Source organism: Zootoca vivipara, chromosome 1, assembly GCF_965207765.1.
Source record: "Zootoca vivipara chromosome 1, rZooViv2.hap1.1, whole genome shotgun sequence".
NCBI lineage: Eukaryota > Metazoa > Chordata > Lepidosauria > Squamata > Lacertidae > Zootoca > Zootoca vivipara.
In genome coordinates, this window is record NC_142582.1 from 39,165,887 (window position 1) to 39,182,613 (window position 16,727).

Consider the following 16,727-nt stretch of genomic DNA (forward strand, 5'->3'; position numbering starts at 1 on the left):
CCTTGTAAGCATCCATTTTCCCCCTCCCTCCAAAAAACAAATTTGGGAATGGATCAGACAAGGTCCAAGCCAGGAGAGCAGGGAGTTCTTTCTCACCTATGTCAGTGGCAGTTCAATTTCAGTTCAATTCCAGCAATTGCTGGCTTTACTGTCCATTAGCCATGCAAAGGAGTGAGCTCTGTGGCTTAAGACAAGCTTACAAATGGTAGGTTGTTAGCAATAAGATACATCAGTGGACTCTGAACTCCCTTCAGTAAGAATTCTCAGAGCCCACAGGGCATGTTAACCTGATCCAGGGAAGCAATTATTTCAAACACCCTTGAAATCCAGAATGAGTAGGACTAGTCATGTTATAGGCAGGCGGGTGATATAAATCAATTGGATACAAGTTGTTTCATCCAAGACAATGAAACACAACAGTCCACTAGTATCCAGCGGTACCCATCCTTTCTACTGGGCATAATGGTATGCTTCAAACATTTAAAAACATTCCTTATCAGTATTATACAATAACATTGGTCACTTAGAGCAGTTTTAAGGAATGTCATATGGCTCCTTTGCTGCTTATGTTTAGAAGGCAGTTGAAACATATCAGGCTTTTGAGCCCTTCTAGATATTTAGACTGCTCTGCTGTTATTATTTTAGACTGCTTAGTGTTTTATTATTTTTAAGTGTCTTATTGTACACTATGCTCTGATCTACTTTGGGAGGAAAAGCAAGATGCAATGGTTCAAAATAAAGTCTCGGTGTTTGTGCGTAGTTCAGGGAGTTACAAGAATAAAGGTAGCTGAAGTAAATGCTCTCCCACTTCACAAAACTCAGCCCTGGATGCCAAACTTTGCAGCTTCAAAATTATTGCATGCACACAGTGGCAGAGGAAGGCTCTCAGGCACCTGGTGCGGTGCACCAAGGGGCAGGGCAAAACGCCCACAGGGGCAGGGTGCGCATCGCCCATATGGACGGTGAGCACGGCGTGGGGCGTCAGCCGCCCTACAGCTGGTGGGGAGGCAGCTGGCAGACAGCACAGAGCCTGCGGGCACCTGAGTGCCAGCCGCCATTTTGTCACCCCCCCTCAGGGTGACACCTGGGGCGGGCTGCACCCCCCTTCCTACGCCCCTGTGCACACACTGTTCAGGGATAATATAGGATATAAGTATAGGAGTGAAATGATTGCTCACTCTTTGCTATGATTAGCCAATGAAGATTTCGGAAGATTATTCACTTACTCATGTCAAGCCTTTTCTGCAGCAACCAAAAAGAAATCCATGCCTTTTAGAGAGTTACACAGACAAATACAATATATTTCACAAGATGTGTTATCTAGATCAAGAACAACATTCAGCTTCCCATTCTAGATAATTGAAGCTCTCTTAAGAGTGACTTCCCCTGACTGCTGAAATTTCAAAGGCTTCATTTTCCTGGAGCAGACAGAAAATTAGTCACTAGCCTCAAACAGCAGGAAGAGTTGGAATCAGGAAGTTGGAAACATTAAGGTAACCTACCGAAACTCATTAAATAATTTATGACTGAGATGGAAATTGTAGTGATTCAACAACAGTATGGAATGATCAGTAGGGGTGACCAACATATTCACTGGACCCATACTGTTGCAGAAGAACTAAGAATGTATCACTCTCAGCTAAAATGCAAATATCTGGGAGAAGAAAAGATGTGTTATAATCCCCAAAGATGTGTTAACATAAAGTTCATCAACTTTTAGTTATTTGTACACTGAAATAAACAATAATAAAAAGATGTGCCTACACCAGTAGCTGTAGCTATTTATTATTATTATTATTATTAAGCAGCTGTAAATCCACTGGTCCAAACTTACTGCATACATTAGGTGGTCTTAGGCAAGAGCCCACAAGTTTAATAGACAGGATCTGGCAACTTCTGACCAAGAAGCTATGCCCGCACCCTTCTACCCTTCTCCTAAGAATTTAGAGGATGGCTGTGGTTTGGGGGTGGGGGGCGGTATCTGTCTTGTCATGGTGCACTTAGAGGTTCTCTCAGATTATCCAAAAAGGCAACCATGCTGCGCAATTCCCTGTCATCCTCCTAAACTGTTTCATGCTCTGTTTTCTTATGTAAATTTATCACAATTGTCACTGTAACAGAATACTCCCTCCAGTCAGGGATAAATGCAGAGTCCTGGGGCTTGCAAAAGCTGGCTAGCTATCAAAGCCAGGCAAGATCTATGGAACCTTGCTTTAGGAAAGCCATCACTGACAGAACCCCAGCTGCACTTTCTACCACCTTTACAGATCTGCTTTGCAAAATTGTTGTAAGGATTACTGAGATAATACATGCAAAATGCTTGAAGTGTACAAAATGCAAGAAAAAAGATTAAGTATATACAGAAGTCAAAGTGAACAAGAAATATATATAATTTCTATTTCAGCTGTCAACCATAAGCTCCTAAAACAGTTTACAGATCAAAACGTTATTCACAAGAAAACCGCAATAATTACTAATCGACAAACTAGGATTGGTGTTGGTATAGCAAAACTCACCAATAAAAGTCCGGGGGGGGGGGAGTTAACATGGCACCTAAATCATCAAAGCACATCACAACTTAACTCGGGTGCAACAAAAACAAAGTGACAATCCAAAATGTTACACTTTGATATCCTTTCACTGATGGCCTACTGCCCGTAGCAAACACAGTGAGAAGCCCATTGTTACTCCTAAAGCAACAGGACAGCCTTTGCCAATGTTGCGTCTTCCAGATAGTCTGAATTACAGCTCTTATCAGCCCCAGACAGCACTGTGGGAGATGTGGTTGAAAGATCTGGAAGGCACCAGGTTAGCAAAGGCTGTGATTGGACTTCCTCTAATAGCACCACTAATATCACACAGTGCTAGTTGCTCACAATCCCAGTGTTGTAAAGAAATTGAGGGAAGATGTCAACCTGTCCTCATGCCCATTCTGCTGATTTATCCATGTGGACCGCAAAAAAGTCCAGTGAAAATTAGCATCCTCTTTCTCTACCTTTACTTTCAGGGCTGGTCCACCCATGAAGTAAGGTGAGGTGACTGCCTCAGGTGCAATATCCATAGGGGCAGCAGATCCAGCCTCCAAGGAATGCCTCACTCGCAGTTGAAAAAAAAATGTTTTAAATATAACAAATATACAGTGGTATCTCGACTTACGAAGGCGATCTGTTCCGCGACGCTCTTCATAAGTCGAAACCTTTGGTTGTCCATGTTGCGCATGCGCGATTTTGCGCTTCTGCGCGTGCGCCGACCCTGCACGCTGCTTCTGCGCAGGCGCAGAACACACGCACGGCAAAAAGACTTCCGGGTTTGCCAACTTTGTAAGTCGAAACCTTCGTAAGTCGAGGCATTCGGATGTCAAGGTACCACTGTAAATATATATACAATATAAATACAAATATAAATATATAAATATATGATGAGGATTATAATGTGTGTTTCTACTAATAATACTGGAACTAAGAAATTATCTTGTGATTTTTCTTTAAAAAGCATTTTTTTTAAAAAAATTAAATTTTAAGTTATTGGCATTTTGCTGTCGTTTTGGAAGTAAGTGAAAAGCTGATAAGATTCATCTTATGTGTTCAAACTTACAGCTTTCAAAAACCCAACCTTTTTATAAAAAAGGCTCCTGTTGTTATTGACTGCGTACACCATCTTCCTCTTTCATGTACAGTATACAAAATGTAAAACTCATTGGCCAAGTCAGTAATCAAAACAAAAATGATACTGGCCAAAAACTACTCAGAAATACAATCTGTATCTGTTCATAAACAGCTCTGTATCTGTAAAAGCAGCCATTTATGTAAGGCTTTGTCTGTTTCTATAAATATCCCTTTACCAGAATATTTTAAGAATTCCATCTATTTATAATGTTCTCTGAGCATCCCTATTAATAGGAAGAAGGGTGTTTTTTTGTTTTAGATTATTACACCACAACGGTCTCTCGGGCTATTTTAAAGGTCATTTTATTGGTCTTCATAATGCAAAATACAGAGGTAACATACCTCTCCAATACAGTATGTCTTGACAAGAAATGAGGCCTACTGATGCACTGAAGCCTAACAAGAGGCTAATTACCATCACCAATAGACAATAAGAACAGAACTGAAACCTTTATATATGACTGAGATTCACTGCATGACAAGAGTCCAGAATACAAACTTAGAAGCTATTTTAGTAAAAAAAAAAAAAAAGGAGAAGAAGAAGTCAAATGATTCAAAGGATTACAACATGTAACATTTCACACACACATTGACCCCCCAGAGTCACATCCCAATTATGATATGGGAAGAATAAATCTTCTACCAGACTATAATGTAGAAGGCTAAAATATTAAGAGCAACCTCCATATAAAAGTTAAGGAGGCATACAGCAATCCTTCATTAACCCTCTCTCACCCAGTTAGTTCTCCTTTTGTTTTTCTTGAATACAGAAAACTATGATTGCAGATGTGAGTCCATATGCAGTGGTGTTAAACACATTCACATAAACTTTAAACCTATTCAATAAGTCCTTAAAAACCACATACTTGACATACTTTCATTGCAGCTGTATCATGAAACAACTGGAAACAAACACAACTAAACTAAAAGACACAACTTCTGGCCACCAGCCTTCAACAGATAACAAATATTAGATTATTAAAACAGAAATAAATGACTATGCAATTTTATCTAATTAAGCAAGCACTCAAACATCTAATTAAGCAAGACTCAGCTACATTAGTCAAAAAACAACATTTTGAATGCATTATAAACATGCAACACCAGATGGTGCCAGAGAGCAAAACAAATTTCTATGCATTTTTTACATAGCTTTTTTTCTTTAGTTTTAACAGTTTCTGACTTATTTATAGCGGGGTTGCCCCCCCCCCCAGTGTGTAGATCCACCCTATGAGCACTTTAGCAGACTTTTTGTATTGTCAACTTATCTGCAAAGCAAATTTTCCTCAAGTGTCAGCATTTGATTAGGTGGGACATAGTATGAAGGTACATAACTGAGTGGGAGGCTGCATGGGTAACCCATGTATCCGCCTGAATATAAATTCCAATCTATTATAGTGGAATCCCTTATTTACGTCACTGGCTCCTGTATCCATTCTAGCTTGCTTTGGCTTTTACTTGTGTGACCCATAATGAACCATACCCCAAAGCCCAACACCAGAAATTGCATAAGACAGAAACAACATGAAATGTGAAAAGTGAATCATCTGCTCAGTTCACAAATTGCTTCTAATTGGAAACTTCAACTGCAACCAACCAAGTATTCATATGTTCTGTATAAATGCATATAACCTGAGTAGGCCAATTGGCTCAGTTCATGACATCATGACCCATTAATCATATCCCTGGAGCAGTATCATAGTTTTTTTAACAAACTTCTTTGTGCTTTTTTTAAATAAATAAAAAAGGTACACAAAAGGAACAGGTTTACATTTAATTGAATAAGCATACACTCAGTTCTTTGTAAATGAAAAAAGGCAAACACTCTGCTTAAAATATGGAGGGATTGAAGCAAGGCTAATCAATCATCACTGGGCTTGCATATATAGGTGAAACTCGGAAAATTAGAATATCGTCGAAAAGTGCATTCATTTCAGTAACGCAACTTAAAAGGGGAAACCAATATATGAGATAGATGCATGACATGCAAAGCAAGATATGTCAAGCCTTTATTTGTTGTAATTGTAATTATTTGTCATTAGGCGGGTCAAATATAAATGGAATGTAATTCATGAAATGTAATTGCAATGTTTATTTTTGTATTATTGTAACTATTTGTTTTATTACTGTGGAATTTCCAAAAGAAAGCATTTGTAAAAATAAAAATAAAAAATAAGTTGCTTTACTGAAATAAATGCACTTTTCGACGATATTCTAATTTTCCGAGTTTCACCTATAGCTAAATATGTCTTTTTCACAGCAAAGCTAATGGGAAGACAAGAAGTCAGGTTCTGTTTTTAAAGTCAGTTTGTAGGCATCTCAGTTGGCATATTGATTACCTGCTTAATTTTGACAACTTCATTTTGTAGATGCATAGATCTGTACTATTCTCAGCACACACTATTACTTACAAATTGCTTCTGCTCAGTGAAATCCTAAATGAAACACAACCAACTTCCCAGGGAACCTCACCATAAATAACCTGCTCCAGGTCTATGCCCTATCTTGCCTGCCATTAGGGTTGCCATATTTCAAAAAGTAAAAACCAGGACACCCCAAAAGTTTATAGTTTTTAGGAAGACTCCAAAAATTGTTGAGCTTTTTCTTTTACAAACCCCAGAGTTGCCCCAAAAGGCCCGATTTGCCAATTGACTTGCCCAAGATCCAGGAAAAAGTGCCACATTTCAGAAGGTGATCCTTCATTTACACAAGCATACATCTTCTTGCTCAAACATTACATGACACAGCATACAGTGAAAGCACTATGCAAGCAAGGCAAGAGATGTACAAACAACCCCTTTCCCAATTTCACTGCAGGGTGGAAAAAGACTGTTGACAGTTCGCAGTAAATCAAAGGACATCATTCCTGATCGTATTCTGTATGCGCGCTTCTGGAAACATATGAATAGTTACTGTTGAAACAGAATGGCAAATTAAGAATGTCCAGATCATTCGAGCAATTTTTAGAACACTAAATAGATAAGGGTTTTGGCCAGTATAGTAAGTACTATTGAAAAGCAAAGCACCAACCTTTTGTCCCACCCTGAAAACTTTCCTCTTTCTGCTTGCTGACGTCTTGAAAATAAAAAGGATAATTGGGGTGTAGATGGGAGGAAAAGAGATAGGTATGGATTGATAGGGGAGTACTGTACAGTATATGATTGCATGTTTGTGTGCAGCCAAAGTTGTCTGGCCCAAAGTTGCTGCAGAAGACTCACCAAAGACAATAGGTGCTACTGTACTTTCTCCTTCTGCTTCTCAGGCTCTGTATCCTCTCTGAAGAGGTTTGGCAGAATGGGAAGACAGATTTAGAGTGATATATTTGTAGAATACTTTGAATTTATTTTATTTACTTATCAGTTTTATATACTGTCCCTCATCTGAGAATCAAAGGGCAGTTCACAGTATAAAAACACAAAAATAACGAACAAAAAAAATCCACCCCAATTTAAAAGGCCATAGATTGTTTAATTAGCCAAAGGTCTGGGAAAAGAATGTTTTTGCCTGGTGCCTAAATAGATGTAAAGATGGTGCCTCCCTGTGGAAAGCATGCCACAAATGGGGAGTCACAGCAGAAAAGGTCCATTCATGTGTTACCACACTCCAGACCTCTCATGGAGGAGAGACACAAAAAGAAAAGCCTCAGGTGATGATCACAGAGTACTGTAATGTAAAAGGAGGACAGGCTACATTCTTTCCTACTGAAGCCCCCTGCATAACACACACCAAGAATCTGTTCTGGGGGGACTAAGGTGTTCTGGGAAGACAGCATGGAAGGTAGTACAGGGTAAGGAGGAGTTGGAGAGACAGACAAAAAACCACTTCATCATTAGCAAAGCATCTACTCCACAAGAACAAAAGCTGCAATTCAAGGTCACAAATTGATTGCAATTCAGTATTTCCAACAGAAGCTGTAAATAAAGTGTACTCAAAGATGAATACTTGAGGAAACTGTCACTTTTCTCTTGTGCCAGGTCCATATATAAGGGTCATTTGATCATATTTTCCAACTTCACCGGTAATTTCACATAAAGTCCTCTAGCACAGCTCTCCCCAACCTTGTGCCCTCAGATATTGTTGGACTTCCAACTCTCATCATCACTTACTATTAGCTAAGATGGTTGAGGATGGTGGGGGTTGTAGTCCACCAACATCCTGGAATTCCAGTTTTAAGAACTCTGCTCTAGGAGAAATAAACTTTCAGAATACATTTATGCTAACAGGTGTGCTCATATACATGCTTTGCATGCAAAGAGTTCCAGGCTTTTTTTATGCTCAAATCTTTATTGCGTTAGCATACAGCCATAGCAAAATAAAACAATACAAAAATGCCAGAGACAAGCAACGAAACATAATTCAAGGCGGTATTGTTGGCGTAATGGCATTTAAATTACCCTAAGACAATGATGCAAAGGTTTAGGTGCCAGGCTTAATCCTTTGCATCTCCAGGTAGGCTGTGAAATTATGCAGCCCGAATCTGTAGAGAGCTACTTCCAGTCAGTATTCAGGATACTGATGAGTATTCTGGCTTGGTATAAGGCAGCTATCGCATGTTCCCTTGACCACAAGAATGTTTTCCTGCTACCTGTTACAATTCCTGCAAATTAGAAGGCTCTGGATATCCATCCTTGGGATGGAGGAGGGCCTCATCCCTACTGAGCTTTCACAAAGTTGTCACACCTTTTCTCATCTGGATTTAGTTTATTTTGAGGCATTTCAAATCTCTTACTTTTTGTTTTCATTTGCTCCTGCTTTAAGCTGCTAGGAAAACTGTTCTTAAATGATGTTTAAATTATCTATAATTGAAATCTTTTCAATAAAACGACTTGTCACCAAAAAAACCAACCCCCAAATTATGATGATATCCAATGTTAAGTCACACTTTTAGTAGCTATCAAAGGATTTAAACAGCTTTTAGTTCAATATTGCCCTTAGATCAGGCATATGCAAACTCGGCCCTTCAGATGTTTTGGGACTACAACTCCCATGATCCCTAGCTAACAGGACCAGTGGCCAAGGATGATGGGAGTTGTAGTCCCAAAACATCTGGAGGGCCGAGTTTGCCTATGCCTGCTTTAGATTAATAAGACCAGTCATTTTATTAGTTTAAAATTAAGGGTGTACAAATTTTATTTCTCTAACTGGAGGAGCAGAGTCACTGAAATCAATGGATTCAACTAATTTAGTTGAATAGCACCCATAGATTATTAGAAGCATCATTTATAGAATGCTACCAGCTTTCTTCTCTTTTCTTGGGAAATTAAGAATGTACCAAAAAAAATTCTTGGTACTGAATTTTCGTCAACATGTACCATACTGCCAGTCTCATAAAGTCAATGTCATCCTTATAACAACATTTTTGACTCTGGCTCTTTCGTCTTTTTATCTTTTCTCTAATTATCTTAACAGGAAAGTAATACTGAAATGCAGAAAATACATTAGCATAGCTGCCAAGTTATCCCTTTTTTTAAGGGATTTTCCCTTATACTGAATAGGCTTCCTCACGAGAAAAGGGAAAACTTGGCAGCTATGACATTAGTGCTAAGATAGATGTAGAAATGTACCAGGCTAGTTGCCTAAATTAGCTTGACAACTGAGAGCCTGCGTTTTGATGATGACTAGCATATTGATTTCTTAAGAATCTCAACTTTCTGGTTGAGAAATGTGTCTCCAGCACTTAAGTTCCTTAGCTCAGGCCTGGCCAAACTCGGCCCTCCAGATGTTCTGGGACTACAATTCCCATCACCCCTGACTACTGGTCCTGTTAGCTAGGGATGATGGGAGTTGTAGTCCCAAAACATCTGGAGGGCCGAGTTTGCCTATGCCTGCCTTAGATGAACATGCCCTGAGCAACTTTGCCCAAATTGTAACAACTGTAGCAGAACATAGCTACTCTGTAATGGCTAGCAAGAAACTCTGTAGTCAAAGGAATATAATTACAAAAAGTCTAGATTGCGGTGCTGGAAAAGCAATCAGAACTCGAGGTGGGGAGAAGCCATCTGACTGTAGATGGCAGTGTATCTACAGGCTTTCTATTCAAGTGCAGAACCTAGTCTCTGGCAACTGACTTTAGCAAGTTGCTAGCCATATGTGCTACATTCAAAAATGGGGCCCAAGTTGTCGTGGTGTCAATGTCAGCGATTTATGGCATATGTGACTGCCTCTGCAACCTTGTAAATCTAATCAGGCAGATACAAAAGACACCCTTTGTGGAGCAGAAACCAAGAAAGATGGCCCATTCCAGTTACTAGGCACATTTGTTGGCTCCTCCCTTCTAATAATTAAAAAATTCCCCACAAAAATGAGTTCTTCATAATTTATATAAGACAATATACTGTGAACCATACCAAAAATGATCACACAAACATGCAAAAAGTTGTGGTAACACCTACTAGTATGCTGTTCTGATCTGTGCCAAATTTTGTAATTAAGTCTAACCTTCATGTTTTCATTACATTTTAAACTAACAGGACAAAAATTCCCAATGCTTGGAAGATTACTTTGTTCTTCTCTTTACAAGCTTATATCTGTCCATTAGGCTGCTAAGAAAACTCAATGAGGCTTACAACACACACACACACACACACACACACACACACGGCAAAAAAATAACACGATTCAATAAAAACAGAGCAACAGAGACTTAACTCCAGTAGTACAAATGCATAATCAGATGGATAGCTCACAGGCACAACACAGAAATTTTATGTAGTCACCTCTGTCACAACATTTTAATTCTTTTTGGTATGGACACCTACTGTCTTAAAACACTCTTGTTGCAATCTTTGATGGATGCCATAACAAAATTAATTTGTTACTTGATTTAATGGATAGTTAAGTTTTGGCTCTTATTGATGCAATTTACAGGCTTTTAAGTCTGGAAATTGTGTTCTAATTATGGATTTCTATTTTACACTTGGCATTATATTTTGCAAGCCACCTTGAGTAATGACTTTCAAGGTAGGGTAAGCACTAGGCAGGTTCATAGACTCAAAGAACTGTAGAGTTGGAAGCAGTGTTAGAAACTGATATGAAAGCTAGGAGCTAAATGACTCCTTAAACCTAGGTTATGGGCGCAACAACGGAATGCCTAGACACACTTTTTTATAATAAGAATACAAAGCTGAAAATGAATGAATGACAGCTAAAATATGATGTTCATTTTTCACGTGGTCTAGTCCTTCACCTGCCCACCCCCTTAATATTCTTAAGAGGGTCTCTCCTCCAGTCTTCAGAGAGTAGCTGGAAGTGCAGAGGCAGGAAAAGGTCCACCTTTCCTTCCACTCTGCAGTTTTAATCTCAGAATTAGTGCTCAGAAACTGCTCGCACTAATGAAATTCCCTGTCGCAAAATGTGCCTAGGGTTGAAAGGGCCCCCAAGGGTTACCCTAGTCCAACTCCCTGAAATGCAGGGATTTCAACTCTCCAAAATAACAGTTCTCTTGGAGACTTAGGGGGAAATTCAATTAATGAGTTCCTATCAGGAGAAGCCCTGTGAAAGGAATTCTTCCTGCAAAATGGGGTTTTTCCTTATCTTTTGCCCCCATGAATTTGGTTCAGGGGAGTCTGAAGAACTCCCAGTAGAACAGTAGAGTATGAGACTGTTGCTACATATAGACCTAAGGAACAAAACAGAGCATGTTAACATTTTCTTAACTAAATTTAATTATGATCAACTGGAGTTTCCCCATCAACGCCAAAGGGTGTTGGATCAGATTTTTTTTCTCTCTTTCCTCAAAAGACAAAAATAAATAAATACAGCTGTGGGAATTATTAGGTCACAGTATAGACAAATCACATTTCTCATGCCATCACATCTGCCAACACAGTCCCTTGGCACCCCCACCTCCATTCAAGAAAACAACAGAAGATGAACATGTACAAGCAGCAATAATTCATCTAACATGTAGAATTTTGGTTTTATTAGCACAGAGAGCTATGATATTTACATGCATTCAAGCTAACAGACTTTCAGAATCTAGGATGGGGGGAAATGATTCTGAGGAGACAAGATGTGCAAGAAAGATTATAGCTGTCTCAATCCTATGCATGTCAACTCACTGAGTTCAGCTAAGCTTATTCCAGGTAAGAGGATACAGGAGTGCAGATTTGGGCACAGTCTCATTTTTATTTATTATTTTGCATCCTTCAGCAACCAGACATCTGATTTTACCCCCAGCTCTACTCTGAAGATAGCATGACATTTGGGGAAGTCCAAGAGACTGTGGGGAGATTTGAGGGGTTCAGACCACAGCACTTTTGAACTCAAGCAGTGCAGCACAATAGGACATTTATCTATAATGTGCAGGAAGTCTGATACACTAGATACACTGAATGGGCAACTAATTAAGAAATTTTTCTACTTCCAATAAGGTTTGTTTTAAGAAGAAAACATCTATAAATTTGTATTGTAGCATTATTATTATTACTGGTATTTAAACCCTATTTTCTAACAGATGAATAAATTATGCTTCACTTTTATTAACTATACAAACTATATTTCTGTGCCTCAGTGTGCAAGATTTAGGAAATATGTTAACAGAGGATTTAAGCCATTAAATATTTTTTTATGAATTTCAATAGGGAAAAATGTAAGGTTCTACACTTACGACATGAACCAGCGGCACAAATACAAGACACCTGAATTGCCATGTGAAAAGGATCTAAGGATCCCAGAAAACCACCAGCTTAACATGCTTAAACAGTGTGAAGTAGCAGCAAAAAAAGCTAATGCTATTTTAAGCTGCATTTAGTGTCCCGATCAAGGGAAGTAATACTCTTACTCTATTGCGCCTTGGGAGTTACTGTGTCCAGTTCTGGGCATCACAATTTAAGGAGGAAATTGACAAGCTGGAATGTGTGTAGATGAGGCTGACCAAGATTATAAATGGTCTGGAACCAAGCCTTAGGAGGAATGGTTGAGGGAACTGGGTATGTTTAGCCTGGTAAAAATGAGACTAAGAAGAGATATGATAGCCAGCTTCAAATGTCTTAAGGACTGTCAAATGGAAGATCGAACAAGCTTGTTTTCTCCTGCTCTGGAGGGTAGGACTCAAACCAATGGGTTCAAGTTACAAGAAAGGAGATTCCAACTAAACAAGACAAATAACTTTCTGACAGTAAGAGCTACTCAACAGTGGAACGGACTTCATTGGGAGGTTGTGGACTCTCCTTCCTTGGTGGTTTTTAGGTAGAGGTTAGATGGCAATCTGTCATGTATGATCTAGTTGAGATTCAAGCATTGCAGGGGGTTGGACTAAATCACTCTTGGAGTCCCTTCCAACTCTACAATTCTATGAATTTTTAATCTCTACCACTCTACCCACTAAAAACATATAGGTCCTGATGCAGCCTTACATGAGCACTCAGAACACCTGTAGACCTTTGTGAGAAATTTGCAGATACAAGGAATACAGAATTGGACCCATAAGCTACTGTTTAAGTTATAACACACAATTCAAAGAGTCCTCACCAATTAACGGTAACCATAATCACAGCATGCAAAAAATGAAGCATCCTTTCAAAATCACAAACATTTTGGAGCACTCTACCAACTTCACATTTTGGGATGCTTATATACCTCTGATTGGCAATGAAGAAGTTTAAGCAAACTTGAGGCTAAATACAGAAGTCAGTCAATACCACAAAGTTATTTTCTACTTCAACACTAAAAACCAGTGTTCCTACTCATTGTGCTCTGCGCAATGTTCCTCTCACAGAGCATAATAAACCTTTTGGCCATCCTTGCCTAGGGAAACACAAGTATACCTCATTATCTTTTATCACGAGTATGCTTGCTCTCCCTGCATTGTTTACTGTCATTTCATGCTGTGCTATATTTGAATTCCACTGTGGAATGAACCCATCTCCCTGCTCTTTTCCATTCTGTATAAAATTATCATTTATATTAGCAAAAAAATGTGACAGCATGCTACACTGGACTTGGGAATTTTAATGCCCAGATTTAACATTCTGGCTTTGTCACATTTAGCATGAAGTGTGCTACATTCTGAAGTAGCTTTAGGTATGGTGCCACTGTCACATTACTACCCAGCAACAGAGGGCATAGAAATTTAATAAATAACAACAACATATGGCCTTTTAAACTCTCCGTGGGGTGGGAAGCTTATTGTTTTTGTTTGTTACTATGCTATATTTTTTTTGTGTTTTCATACTGTAAACTGCCCTATGATCCTTGGATGAAGGGCAGTATAGAAATTCAGTATAAAAATGTCAATATAATCTTGACATGCCAAGTTTGCTGGTGTGACCAATTGCCACCCCCTAGCCATACATACAGACACATGTCATTTCCAATTGCACAAAGAGAGATATTACAACCACCAGGCAAAAGCTGTAGATGCCTTTCAGTGACCTCAGGTACCCTATGGACTTCCTAGCCATATATTTGTGTGTTTGTGTGTTGGGAAACAATAGGTTTAGGGAAATACAAACTCTAGTTGAGCTGCTGAATTTCTGAATGCACCCTGAGTCTCTTCCTGAAGCGCAAATAAATGCTCTTCCTGAAGAGCAATGAAAAGCTTGAAGTGCACACCATAGGGGACACACACACCAGGCCCCTTTGTTCCTGCACATACCTGCAATGCAAATGCTTTGACATTAAGGCTGAGTATAAATGCAGCAGATGAATGATATAGTCCCCTGCAACGCGCACACACACACCCCATCTCTGCCTACAATCTCAGGGAAGCATCACATAATCCACCGGCCCAAAGGGAAGGCAGGGTGGGTAAAAGAAGGCCAACAAGTGTTCCTTCTGCTGGGTGACACAGAAAAAAAGGCATTGTAGCCATCCCTCAGGCCATGAAGATACTTGGCGGAGTATCTTTACTGGCAAAAGCTGCATCCCTCCCTCGGAAATTGGGCTGGGAACATCACCACCAGCTCGTTGGCACTGGGAGGTGGGGGGAGGGAAGAGAACAGGAGAAAAAAGACTTTTCTTTCATGGAAGACCAATAATAGCTGTCCACAAAGACAAAGGCTGGAAGCAAACAGCGGTGCACATTACAAACCAGAGCCTGGAAAAGCCAGGAAGAGAGCCAAGGGGGCTCCCTCATCCCACTGAAACACTTTGATATATCCCAGGAATAATGTTTACTATATTCCCTCAAGAAAAGATAGCAAGGTGGCAGACTCTGCTCAGGGGGACGCACAAGGCAGGGGAGCGAAACCGGCACACCAAGGGAAAAGGCCCCTTAGTAGGAGGCAGATGAAAAGGGCTGGAGAATCTGCTTTGCGTACAGGAGCTGTACTGGGTTCAATCCTGGGCATCCCCAAGCATGGAGAGGCGCTGCCAGTCGATGTGGACCGACCTGCCCCAATGGCAGCTTCCCAGGTTCCTATTTCTCCACTCCATCAACCTGGAAAGTAGACGCAGGTGTGGCAACCTGTTCCGCATATCTCGTGGCCAAGAAGAATGGGCATTGGAGGGGGAGATAAGCAATTACTGTCCTAATGATAGGAAAGAGCCCCCTCTCCTTGTTGGTCTTACCTGCCTGACAAAAGCAGAGGGCAAAGGGACTGGAGATAACACACCCTCGTCGTCCACACTGACAAGGTGGAGGAAGGGATAGCGAGATACCCGAGCAGGGAAGTGACTGTGCGCAGGACGCGGCCACCACGCGGGACGCGCTGGAGAGCAGGAAGCAGAAGCCACCTTGTCACTCATCCATTCCTCCGTCGAGAGAGGAGCGCCCTGGCAAAGCTGGTCTGCCGCCAGAAGGCAAGCGAGGGCGAAGCAGCATTTTAACCGCGCTCTCCACCCAATAGGCGCAGGCAGGCAGGCAGGCAAGCAAAGGAGCAGACCTACTCCTCTGCCTGCCTCTGCTCCAGCACACGAGGGGGAATAGTACGCTCTTTCTTCCACCGCTCTCCACCCCCCACCCCCCGCGTAAATGCGGGCAAGGAAAGGCGAACTGCTTCCATCCTGACCACACAGAGAGAGGTTGGGGGGGGAGAGAGAAGCAGCACGTTTAACTACGGCGGAGTAACGAGGGAGGGGAGACGGAGCCACTGCACTCCGCTCCCCCCCCCAATCCTTCCCCGCCAGCCACCGGCGCCCGGCAACGCCGCCGCCGCCGTTGCACACCCCGCCGGGCCCTCGAGGCGCTGGGAGAAGCCGCCTTTCCAAGCGATCTTACCGGAGCACGCCGGTGCTGCTCTCGGGCTACAGGGAGGCAGAGCAGAGTGGAGGAGAGAGAGAGAGAAGCCCCGCAACCCCGCCGCTTACCAGTTTCGCCGGCGAGTCTCCCCGCCGCCCTCCTCGCCCATCCTACTCTCCCAAGCGCGGCCGGGGCTTGGCCCCCCCGCCGGACTGGCGGGGAGGCCGGACCTGGAGCAACGCAGTAGTGGCGTCGGAGGCGTCGGCGCTTGGCGCCCTGCTTCTCCCAGGGCCAGGCTCGCGACTGCAGCGCCGGAATCCTGCGCGGAGCGGCCCGTGCTCGGCGGCTCCTTGTACGCCGGCTCCTGCAGCAGGGTCAAGGAGCCCGGGCCGAGCAGGGAGCGTCTACGAGCCTCCCGCCCGGCCGGGAGCGTGTATAGCAGCCTCGCCTCGCCAGAGAGCTAGGGAGCGTCTGCAAAGTGCCCACCCTGGCGGCGAGCGCGCGCAACGAAAACAACAAGGGTGGGGGGGAGAGCCGCCTGCCGCGAGAGAAAGGGAGCGTCTCCAAAGTGCCACACTCGTATCCACCGGCATGGGAGAAAGACCGCAGCAAATCAGGACTTGTGAGAGAGCGAGGCTCTTGGCAGGCCTCCACGGAGGCGCATGACACCGTGTGAGCGTTTGGCTGCCGCGTTGTTGTCGTTTTAATGCGCCGAGCGGCAGCACGTCCCACATTGCTCCAGAAAGTCCTCAGCATGAAGGGGTTAAATCCTTCATCTCTGTGTGTAAAACAACACTGCATGAGCAGGAAGCATCTGCAGCTTCCCGGGTCCCGTTGCCCAGGAAAACCTGCCCACAAAACCCTCTCCGTTTGTGGTTGCAAAAGTCCCCGCCTAGCCGCCGAGACGACCGGGCATCATTAACACATAATACGGTTAGATA

General features: G+C 42.1%; 1 protein-coding gene across 2 annotated transcripts in view; it reads right to left on the reverse strand.

Moving 5' to 3' along the window:
- Nucleotides 1–16,261, reverse strand: part of MGAT5 (alpha-1,6-mannosylglycoprotein 6-beta-N-acetylglucosaminyltransferase) — a 114,271-nt gene extending 98,010 nt beyond the window's left edge. Inside the window, exons 1-2 of one of the 2 annotated variants that reach the window (XM_060279337.2) lie at nt 15,915–16,237; nt 3,157–3,368 (exon numbers count right to left, since the gene is read on the reverse strand). The gene's annotated coding sequence lies outside the window, so the exon portion shown is untranslated. Of the gene's footprint in view, nt 1–3,156; nt 3,369–15,914 lie in introns of both variants that reach the window. The other variant, XM_035130388.3, reaches the window with a different exon arrangement.
- Nucleotides 16,262–16,727: the final 466 nt, after the last annotated feature.